The sequence below is a fragment of the Oncorhynchus keta genome, unplaced genomic scaffold (assembly GCF_023373465.1).
Source record: "Oncorhynchus keta strain PuntledgeMale-10-30-2019 unplaced genomic scaffold, Oket_V2 Un_scaffold_984_pilon_pilon, whole genome shotgun sequence".
Classification (NCBI taxonomy): Eukaryota; Metazoa; Chordata; class Actinopteri; order Salmoniformes; family Salmonidae; genus Oncorhynchus; species Oncorhynchus keta.
In genome coordinates, this window is record NW_026291019.1 from 319,066 (window position 1) to 332,153 (window position 13,088).

The 13,088-nt window shown below is 39.2% G+C and overlaps 2 long non-coding RNA genes across 3 annotated transcripts in view; one reads left to right on the forward strand and one right to left on the reverse strand.

The window, feature by feature from the left end:
* Positions 1–13,088, reverse strand: part of LOC127929724 (uncharacterized) — a 54,404-nt gene that overhangs the window by 29,972 nt on the left and 11,344 nt on the right. The gene's annotated exons all lie outside the window — the stretch shown is intronic.
* LOC127929719 (uncharacterized) overlaps positions 9,197–13,088 on the forward strand; it is a 114,687-nt gene continuing 110,795 nt past the window's right edge. For both annotated transcript variants that reach the window (XR_008135866.1, XR_008135867.1), the window contains exon 1: positions 9,197–9,681. This is a non-coding gene — a long non-coding RNA (uncharacterized LOC127929719). The remainder of the gene's footprint in view (positions 9,682–13,088) is intronic.

Sequence of the window (13,088 nt, forward strand, 5' to 3'; positions counted from 1 at the left end):
TTATTTTATTTCACCTTCATTTAACCAGGTAGCAAGTTGAGAACAAGTTCTCATTTACAACTGCAACCTGGCCAAGATAAAGCAAAGCAGTGCGACACAAACAACAACAGAGTTACACATGGAGTAAACAAGACACAGAGTTACACATGGAGTAAACAAGACACAGAGTTACACATGGAGTAAACAAGACACAGAGTTACACATGGAGTAAACAAGACACAGAGTTACACATGGAGTAAACAAGACACAGAGTTACACATGGAGTAAACAAGACACAGAGTTACACATGGAGTAAACAAGACACAGAGTTACACATGGAGTAAACAAGACACAGAGTTACACATGGAGTAAACAAGACACAGAGTTACACATGGAGTAAACAAGACACAGAGTTACACATGGAGTAAACAAGACACAGAGTTACACATGGAGTAAACAAGACACAGAGTTACACATGGAGTAAACAAGACACAGAGTTACACATGGAGTAAACAAGACACAGAGTTACACATGGAGTAAACAAGACACAGAGTTACACATGGAGTAAACAAGACACAGAGTTACACATGGAGTAAACAAGACACAGAGTTACACATGGAGTCAACAAGACACAGAGTTACACATGGAGTAAACAAGACACAGAGTTACACATGGAGTAAACAAGACACAGAGTTACACATGGAGTAAACAAGACACAGAGTTACACATGGAGTAAACAAGACACAGAGTTACACATGGAGTAAACAAGACACAGAGTTACACATGGAGTAAACAAGACACAGAGTTACACATGGAGTAAACAAGACACAGAGTTACACATGGAGTAAACAAGACACAGAGTTACACATGGAGTAAACAAGACACAGAGTTACACATGGAGTAAACAAGACACAGAGTTACATGGAGTAAACATGGAGTAAACAAGACACAGAGTTACACATGGAGTAAACAAGACACAGAGTTACACATGGAGTAAACAAGACACAGAGTTACACATGGAGTAAACAAGACACAGAGTTACACATGGAGTAAACAAGACACAGAGTTACACATGGAGTAAACAAGACACAGAGTTACACATGGAGTAAACAAGACACAGAGTTACACATGGAGTAAACAAGACACAGAGTTACACATGGAGTAAACAAGACACAGAGTTACACATGGAGTAAACAAGACACAGAGTTACACATGGTTACACATGGAGTAAACAAGACACAGAGTTACACATGGAGTAAACAAGACACAGAGTTACACATGGAGTAAACAAGACACAGAGTTACACATGGAGTAAACAAGACACAGAGTTACACATGGAGTCAACAAGACACAGAGTTACACATGGAGTAAACAAGACACAGAGTTACACATGGAGTAAACAAGACACAGAGTTACACATGGAGTAAACAAGACACAGAGTTACACATGGAGTAAACAAGACACAGAGTTACACATGGAGTAAACAAGACACAGAGTTACACATGGAGTAAACAAGACACAGAGTTACACATGGAGTAAACAAGACACAGAGTTACACATGGAGTAAACAAGACACAGAGTTACACATGGAGTAAACAAGACACAGAGTTACACATGGAGTAAACAAGACACAGAGTTACACATGGAGTAAACAAGACACAGAGTTACACATGGAGTAAACAAGACACAGAGTTACACATGGAGTAAACAAGACACAGAGTTACACATGGAGTAAACAAGACACAGAGTTACACATGGAGTAAACAAGACACAGAGTTACACATGGAGTAAACAAGACACAGAGTTACACATGGAGTAAACAAGACACAGAGTTACACATGGAGTAAACAAGACACAGAGTTACACATGGAGTAAACAAGACACAGAGTTACACATGGAGTAAACAAGACACAGAGTTACACATGGAGTAAACAAGACACAGAGTTACACATGGAGTAAACAAGACACAGAGTTACACATGGAGTAAACAAGACACAGAGTTACACATGGAGTAAACAAGACACAGAGTTACACATGGAGTAAACAAGACACAGAGTTACACATGGAGTAAACAAGACACAGAGTTACACATGGAGTAAACAAGACACAGAGTTACACATGGAGTAAACAAAACAAGACACAGAGTTACACATGGAGTAAACAAGACACAGAGTTACACATGGAGTAAACAAGACACAGAGTTAACAAGAGTAAACAAGACACAGAGTTACACATGGAGTAAACAAGACACAGAGTTACACATGGAGTAAACAAGACACAGAGTTACACATGGAGTAAACAAGACACAGAGTTACACATGGAGTAAACAAGACACAGAGTTACACATGGAGTAAACAAGACACAGAGTTACACATGGAGTAAACAAGACACAGAGTTACACATGGAGTAAACAAGACACAGAGTTACACATGGAGTAAACAAGACACAGAGTTACACATGGAGTAAACAAGACACAGAGTTACACATGGAGTAAACAAGACACAGAGTTACACATGGAGTAAACAAGACACAGAGTTACACATGGAGTAAACAAGACACAGAGTTACACATGGAGTAAACAAGACACAGAGTTACACATGGAGTAAACAAGACACAGAGTTACACATGGAGTAAACAAGACACAGAGTTACACATGGAGTAAACAAGACACAGAGTTACACATGGAGTAAACAAGACACAGAGTTACACATGGAGTAAACAAGACACAGAGTTACACATGGAGTAAACAAGACACAGAGTTACACATGGAGTAAACAAGACACAGAGTTACACATGGAGTAAACAAGACACAGAGTTACACATGGAGTAAACAAGACACAGAGTTACACATGGAGTAAACAAGACACAGAGTTACACATGGAGTAAACAAGACACAGAGTTACACATGGAGTAAACAAGACACAGAGTTACACATGGAGTAAACAAGACACAGAGTTACACATGGAGTAAACAAGACACAGAGTTACACATGGAGTAAACAAGACACAGAGTTACACATGGAGTAAACAAGACACAGAGTTACACATGGAGTAAACAAGACACAGAGTTACACATGGAGTAAACAAGACACAGAGTTACACATGGAGTAAACAAGACACAGAGTTACACATGGAGTAAACAAGACACAGAGTTACACATGGAGTAAACAAGACACAGAGTTACACATGGAGTAAACAAGACACAGAGTTACACATGGAGTAAACAAGACACAGAGTTACACATGGAGTAAACAAGACACAGAGTTACACATGGAGTAAACAAGACACAGAGTTACACATGGAGTAAACAAGACACAGAGTTACACATGGAGTAAACAAGACACAGAGTTACACATGGAGTAAACAAGACACAGAGTTACACATGGAGTAAACAAGACACAGAGTTACACATGGAGTAAACAAGACACAGAGTTACACATGGAGTCAACAAGACACAGAGTTACACATGGAGTAAACAAGACACAGAGTTACACATGGAGTAAACAAGACACAGAGTTACACATGGAGTAAACAAGACACAGAGTTACACATGGAGTAAACAAGACACAGAGTTACACATGGAGTAAACAAGACACAGAGTTACACATGGAGTAAACAAGACACAGAGTTACACATGGAGTAAACAAGACACAGAGTTACACATGGAGTAAACAAGACACAGAGTTACACATGGAGTAAACAAGACACAGAGTTACACATGGAGTAAACAAGACACAGAGTTACACATGGAGTAAACAAGACACAGAGTTACACATGGAGTAAACAAGACACAGAGTTACACATGGAGTAAACAAGACACAGAGTTACACATGGAGTAAACAAGACACAGAGTTACACATGGAGTAAACAAGACACAGAACAAGTAAACACAGAGTTACACATGGAGTAAACAAGACACAGAGTTACACATGGAGTAAACAAGACACAGAGTTACACATGGAGTCAACAAGACACAGAGTTACACATGGAGTAAACAAGACACAGAGTTACACATGGAGTAAACAAGACACATGGAGTAAACAAGACACAGAGTTACACATGGAGTAAACAAGACACAGAGTTACACATGGAGTAAACAAGACACAGAGTTACACATGGAGTAAACAAGACACAGAGTTACACATGGAGTAAACAAGACACAGAGTTACACATGGAGTAAACAAGACACAGAGTTACACATGGAGTAAACAAGACACAGAGTTACACATAAACAAGACACAGAGTTACACATGGAGGAGTACATGGAGTAAACAACAAGACACAGAGTTACACATGGAGTAAACAAGACACAGAGTTACACATGGAGTAAACAAGACACAGAGTTACACATGGAGTAAACAAGACACAGAGTTACACATGGAGTAAACAAGACACAGAGTTACACATGGAGTAAACAAGACACAGAGTTACACATGGAGTAAACAAGACACAGAGTTACACATGGAGTAAACAAGACACAGAGTTACACATGGAGTAAACAAGACACAGAGTTACACATGGAGTAAACAAGACACAGAGTTACACATGGAGTAAACAAGACACAGAGTTACACATGGAGTAAACAAGACACAGAGTTACACATGGAGTAAACAAGACACAGAGTTACACATGGAGTAAACAAGACACAGAGTTACACATGGAGTAAACAAGACACAGAGTTACACATGGAGTAAACAAGACACAGAGTTACACATGGAGTAAACAAGACACAGAGTTACACATGGAGTAAACAAGACACAGAGTTACACATGGAGTAAACAAGACACAGAGTTACACATGGAGTAAACAAGACACAGAGTTACACATGGAGTAAACAAGACACAGAGTTACACATGGAGTAAACAAGACACAGAGTTACACATAAACAAGACACAGAGTTACAATGGAGTAAACAAGACACAGAGTTACACATGGAGTAAACAAGACACAGAGTTACACATGGAGTAAACAAGACACAGAGTTACACATGGAGTAAACAAGACACAGAGTTACACATGGAGTAAACAAGACACAGAGTTACACATGGAGTAAACAAGACACAGAGTTACACATGGAGTAAACAAGACACAGAGTTACACATGGAGTAAACAAGACACAGAGTTACACATGGAGTAAACAAGACACAGAGTTACACATGGAGTAAACAAGACACAGAGTTACACATGGAGTAAACAAGACACAGAGTTACACATGGAGTAAACAAGACACAGAGTTACACATGGAGTAAACAAGACACAGAGTTACACATGGAGTAAACAAGACACAGAGTTACACATGGAGTAAACAAGACACAGAGTTACACATGGAGTAAACAAGACACAGAGTTACACATGGAGTAAACAAGACACAGAGTTACACATGGAGTAAACAAGACACAGAGTTACACATGGAGTAAACAAGACACAGAGTTACACATGGAGTAAACAAGACACAGAGTTACACATGGAGTAAACAAGACACAGAGTTACACATGGAGTAAACAAGACACAGAGTTACACATGGAGTAAACAAGACACAGAGTTACACATGGAGTAAACAAGACACAGAGTTACACATGGAGTAAACAAGACACAGAGTTACACATGGAGTAAACAAGACACAGAGTTACACATGGAGTAAACAAGACACAGAGTTACACATGGAGTAAACAAGACACAGAGTTACACATGGAGTAAACAAGACACAGAGTTACACATGGAGTCAACAAGACACAGAGTTACACATGGAGTAAACAAGACACAGAGTTACACAGTCAACAAGGAGTCAACAAGACACAGAGTTACACATGGAGTAAACAAGACACAGAGTTACACATGGAGTAAACAAGACACAGAGTTACACATGGAGTAAACAAGACACAGAGTTACACATGGAGTAAACAAGACACAGAGTTACACATGGAGTAAACAAGACACAGAGTTACACATGGAGTAAACAAGACACAGAGTTACACATGGAGTAAACAAGACACAGAGTTACACATGGAGTAAACAAGACACAGAGTTACACATGGAGTAAACAAGACACAGAGTTACACATGGAGTAAACAAGACACAGAGTTACACATGGAGTAAACAAGACACAGAGTTACACATGGAGTAAACAAGACACAGAGTTACACATGGAGTAAACAAGACACAGAGTTACACATGGAGTAAACAAGACACAGAGTTACACATGGAGTAAACAAGACACAGAGTTACACATGGAGTAAACAAGACACAGAGTTACACATGGAGTCAACAAGACACAGAGTTACACATGGAGTAAACAAGACACAGAGTTACACATGGAGTAAACAAGACACAGAGTTACACATGGAGTAAACAAGACACAGAGTTACACATGGAGTAAACAAGACACAGAGTTACACATGGAGTAAACAAGACACAGAGTTAACAAGACACAGAGTTACACATGGAGTAAACAAGACACAGAGTTACACATGGAGTAAACAAGACACAGAGTTACACATGGAGTAAACAAGACACAGAGTTACACATGGAGTAAACAAGACACAGAGTTACACATGGAGTAAACAAGACACAGAGTTACACATGGAGTAAACAAGACACAGAGTTACACATGGAGTAAACAAGACACAGAGTTACACATGGAGTAAACAAGACACAGAGTTACACATGGAGTAAACAAGACACAGAGTTACACATGGAGTAAACAAGACACAGAGTTACACATGGAGTAAACAAGACACAGAGTTACACATGGAGTAAACAAGACACAGAGTTACACATGGAGTAAACAAGACACAGAGTTACACATGGAGTAAACAAGACACAGAGTTACACATGGAGTAAACAAGACACAGAGTTACACATGGAGTAAACAAGACACAGAGTTACACATGGAGTAAACAAGACACAGAGTTACACATGGAGTAAACAAGACACAGAGTTACACATGGAGTAAACAAGACACAGAGTTACACATGGAGTAAACAAGACACAGAGTTACACATGGAGTAAACAAGACACAGAGTTACACATGGAGTAAACAAGACACAGAGTTACACATGGAGTAAACAAGACACAGAGTTACACATGGAGTAAACAAGACACAGAGTTACACATGGAGTAAACAAGACACAGAGTTACACATGGAGTAAACAAGACACAGAGTTACACATGGAGTAAACAAGACACAGAGTTACACATGGAGTAAACAAGACACAGACACAGAGTAAACAAGACACAGAGTTACACATGGAGTAAACAAGACACAGAGTTACACATGGAGTAAACAAGACACAGAGTTACACATGGAGTCAACAAGACACAGAGTTACACATGGAGTAAACAAGACACAGAGTTACACATGGAGTAAACAAGACACAGAGTTACACATGGAGTAAACAAGACACAGAGTTACACATGGAGTAAACAAGACACAGAGTTACACATGGAGTAAACAAGACACAGAGTTACACATGGAGTAAACAAGACACAGAGTTACACATGGAGTAAACAAGACACAGAGTTACACATGGAGTAAACAAGACACAGAGTTACACATGGAGTAAAAACAAGACACAGAGTTACACATGGAGTAAACAAGACACAGAGTTACACATGGAGTAAACAAGACACAGAGTTACACATGGAGTAAACAAGACACAGAGTTACACATGGAGTAAACAAGACACAGAGTTACACATGGAGTAAACAAGACACAGAGTTACACATGGAGTAAACAAGACACAGAGTTACACATGGAGTAAACAAGACACAGAGTTACACATGGAGTAAACAAGACACAGAGTTACACATGGAGTAAACAAGACACAGAGTTACACATGGAGTAAACAAGACACAGAGTTACACATGGAGTAAACAAGACACAGAGTTACACATGGAGTAAACAAGACACAGAGTTACACATGGAGTAAACAAGACACAGAGTTACACATGGAGTAAACAAGACACAGAGTTACACATGGAGTAAACAAGACACAGAGTTACACATGGAGTAAACAAGACACAGAGTTACACATGGAGTAAACAAGACACAGAGTTACACATGGAGTAAACAAGACACAGAGTTACACATGGAGTCAACAAGACACAGAGTTACACATGGAGTAAACAAGTTACACAGAGTAAACAAGACACATGGAGTAAACAAGACACAGAGTTACACATGGAGTAAACAAGACACAGAGTTACACATGGAGTCAACAAGACACAGAGTTACACATGGAGTAAACAAGACACAGAGTTACACATGGAGTCAACAAGACACAGAGTTACACATGGAGTAAACAAGACACAGAGTTACACATGGAGTAAACAAGACACAGAGTTACACATGGAGTAAACAAGACACAGAGTTACACATGGAGTAAACAAGCGTAGTCAATAATACAATAGACATAATAGTACATGTGTTTAGTTAAGTCCAGATTATTATATTGTGTGTTTAAAATATGATCAGTAGAGTACAGTATGCCAGTAATACCAAAATGCATTTCTGCCGAAGGATTGTGTTGGGGTTGTGTTTAGGAGTAGTATCAACATGAGACAGTGATGGTGGGTTGTGTTTAGGAGTAGTATCAACATGAGACACAGTGATGGTGGGTTGTGTTTAGGAGTAGTATTAACATGAGACAGTGATGGTGGGTTGTGTTTAGGAGTAGTATTAACATGAGACACAGTGATGGTGGGTTGTGTTTAGGAGTAGTATCAACATGAGACACAGTGATGGTGGGTTGTGTTTAGGGAGTAGTAGTTAACATGAGACACAGTGATGGTGGGTTGTGTTTAGGAGTAGTATTAACATGAGACACAGTGATGGTGGGTTGTGTTTAGGAGTAGTATCAACATGAGACACAGTGATGGTGGGTTGTGTTTAGGAGTAGTATTAACATGAGACACAGTGATGGTGGGTTGTGTTTAGGAGTAGTATTAACATGAGACACAGTGATGGTGGGTTGTGTTTAGGAGTAGTATCAACATGAGACACAGTGATGGTGGGTTGTGTTTAGGAGTAGTATTAACATGAGACACAGTGATGGTGGGTTGTGTTTAGGAGTAGTATTAACATGAGACAGTGATGGTGGGTTGTGTTTAGGAGTAGTATTAACATGAGACACAGTGATGGTGGGTTGTGTTTAGGAGTAGTATTAACATGAGACACAGTGATGGTGGGTTGTGTTTAGGAGTAGTATTAACATGAGACAGTGATGGTGGGTTGTGTTTAGGAGTAGTATTAACATGAGACAGTGATGGTGGGTTGTGTTTAGGAGTAGTATTAACATGAGACACAGTGATGGTGGGTTGTGTTTAGGAGTAGTATTAACATGAGACACAGTGATGGTGGGTTGTGTTTAGGAGTAGTATTAACATGAGACACAGTGATGGTGGGTTGTGTTTAGGAGTAGTATTAACATGAGACACAGTGATGGTGGGTTGTGTTTAGGAGTAGTATTAACATGAGACACAGTGATGGTGGGTTGTGTTTAGGAGTAGTATTAACATGAGACAGTGATGGTGGGTTGTGTTTAGGAGTAGTATTAACATGAGACACAGTGATGGTGGGTTGTGTTTAGGAGTAGTATTAACATGAGACACAGTGATGGTGGGTTGTGTTTAGGAGTAGTATTAACATGAGACAGTGATGGTGGGTTGTGTTTAGGAGTAGTATTAACATGAGACAGTGATGGTGGGTTGTGTTTAGGAGTAGTATCAACATGAGACACAGTGATGGTGGGTTGTGTTTAGGAGTAGTATTAACATGAGACACAGTGATGGTGGGTTGTGTTTAGGAGTAGTATTAACATGAGACACAGTGAGGTTGGGGTATCAGGAATCTGTATAAACACATTAGACTGTACAGAATATAGTTCCCTGTAGCTCCGCTGGTAGAGCAATTTTTGTATTCCTATTACTTCCCAAATGAATGAGGACATCATATGAAGACTGGAGGCTGCAGTAATGTTGAGATGCCAGTAGGAGGATCTCTAGTCTAGAAAACTGGAACATTCACTAACACTGATGCAGCTGATGAGGAGTGATGGGAATGGGTCACATTTTTCCTCTTTAAAAAATGTATGGCCCACTCCTCAAATGAAGAAATGCAACCCTCTTCTGAGATGCTGTTTATGCATGTTAATGTCTTATCTCCCTGTTTAGAATTCACACTTACAGGAGGATACTTCTTGTTTCTCTGCACTGCCAGTAAGTGTTGTTGGTTCAGATCAGTGGTTCCCAAACTTTTTATAGTCCCGTACCCCGTCAAACATTCAACCTCCAGTTGTGTACCCCGTCTAGCACTCTCAAATATAGTTTTTTTTTGCCATCATTGTAAGCCTGCCACACACACACACTATATGATACATTTATTAAACATAAGAATTATTATTATTATATTATTATATAAGAATGAGTGTGAGTTTTTGTCACATCCCGGCTCGTGGGAAGTGACAAAGAGCTCTTATAGGACCAGGGCACAAAAAATACTATAATATTAGTGAATAATTTTTCTCATTATGTTGCCATCTTTCATGTAAAACCTTATTTGTTCATTGTGAGTAACTCAGCACAGGTTAATGAGATGGGTGTGCATGAAAGGATGCACATAACTCTGCAACGTTGGGTTGTATTGGAGAGAGTCTCAGTCTTAAATCATTTTCCACACACAGTCTGTGCCTGTATTCAGTTTTCATGCTAGTGAGGGCTGAGAATCCACTCTCACATAGGTACAGTTGAAGTCGGAAGTTTACATACACTTAAGTTGGAGTCATTAAAACTTGTTTTTCAACCACTCCACAAATTTCTTGTTAACAAACTGTAGTTTCGCAAGTCGGTTAGGACATCTACTTTGTGCATGACACAAGTAACTTTTCCAACAATTGTTTACAGACAGATTATTTCACTTATAAATAACTATCACAATTCCAGTGGGTCAGAAGTTTACATACACTAAGTTGACTGTGCCTTTAAACAGCTTGGAAAATTCCAGAAAATGATGTCATGGCTTTAGAAGCTTCTGATAGTCTAATTGACATGATTTGAGTCAATTAGAGGTGTATCTGTGGATGTATTTCAAGGCCTACCTTGAAACTCAGTGCCTCTGCTTGACATCATGGGAAAATCAAAAGAAATCAGCCAAGACCTCAGAAAACAAATTGGAGCCCTCCACAAGTCTGGTTCATCCTTGGGAGCAATTTGGCCATAATGACCATTGTTATGTTTGGAGGAAAAGGGGGAGGCTTGCAAGCTGAAGAACACCATTCAAACCGTGAAGCACAGGGGTGGCAGCATCATATTTTGGGGGTGCTTTGCTGCAGGAGAGACTAGTGCACTTCACAATATAAATGGCATCATGAGGAAGGAAAATGTGGATATATTGAAGCAACATCAAGACAGTCAGTAAGTTAAAGCTTGATCGCAAATGGGTCTTCCAAATGGACATTGACCCCAAGCATACTTCCAAAGTTGTGGCAAAATGGCTTATGGACAACAAAGGCAAGGTGGCCATCACAAAGCCCTGACGTCAATCCTATAGAAAATTTGTGGGCAGAACTGAAAAAGCGTGTGCGAGCAAGGAGGACTACAAACCTGACTCAGTTACACCAGCTCTGTCAGGAGGAATCGGACAAGAATCACCCAACTTATCGTGGGAAGCTTGAGGAAGGCTACCCAAAAGGTTTTACCCAAGTTAAACAATTTAAAGGCATTGCTACCAAATACACTCAATTAGTATGTAAACTTCAGACCGACTGGGAATGTGATGAAATAAATGAAAGCTGAAATAAATCATTCTCTCAACTATTATTCTGACATTTCACATTCTTAAATCAAAGTGGTGATCCTAACTGACATAAGACAGGATATTTTACTGGGATTAAGGAATTGTTAAAAACTGAGTTTAAATGTATTTGGCTAAGGTGTATGTAAATTTCCGACTTCAACTGTATATATGGACAACAGGCTACATTAGACCATATATGGACAACAGGCTCCATTAGACTATATATTGATAACAGGCTACATAAACCTACACATGGACAACAGGCTACATAAACCTATACATGGACAACAGGCCTATGGTAACAGGCTACATTAGCCTATACATTCAACACAGAATCACAATGGTGATGATGGTATTGATCCCTCTACTACTACCGGTACTGTACAACGGAGGAGGCTGGTGGGCAGAAAAATATAGAAGGACGGGCTCATTGTAAAGGCTGGAATGGAATAAATGGAACGATATCCCATAATTCTATTCCAGCCATTACAATGAGCCTCTCCTCCTATGTCTCTGCCCACCATCCTTCTCTATTGTACAAAATGCCCAACAGTGTAACAGAATATGATAGTGGCAAATTCTACTACAACAGTGTGTTTGCTAAATTTGGGATGCAATCCCGTTAACGGGATGATATGACAAAGCCAGTGAAAGTGCAGGGCGCCAAAATCAAAACAACAGAAATCTCAAAATTAAAATTCCTCAAACATACATGTATCCTATACTGTTTTAAAGGTAGTCTCGTTGTTAATCCCACCACAGTGTCCGATTTCAAATAGTCTTTACGGCGAAAGCACCACAAAAGATTATGTTAGGTCACCACCAAGCCACAGAAAAACACAGCCATTTTCCCAGCCAAAGAGAGGAGTCACAAAAAGCACAAATTGAGATTAAATGAATAACTAACCTTTGATGATCTTCATCAGATGACACTCGTAGGACACAATACATGTATGTTTTGTTTGATAAAGTTCATATTTATATAAAAAAAATATATATAAAAAAAATCTGATTTTACATTGGCGCATTACATTCACTAGTTCCCAAATAATCCATTGATTTTGCATAGCCACATCGATTCAACAGAAATACGCATCATAAATGTAGATGATAATACAAGTTATACACATGGAATAATAAATATACCTGTTCTTTTTTAAATTTTTATTTTTACCTTTATTTAACTAGGCAAGTCAGTTAAGAACAAATTCTTATTTACAATGACAGCCTAGGAACAGTGGGTTAACTGCCTGTTCAGGGGCAGAATGACAGATGTGTACCTTGTCAGCTCGGGGGTTTGAACTTGCAACCTTCTGTTTA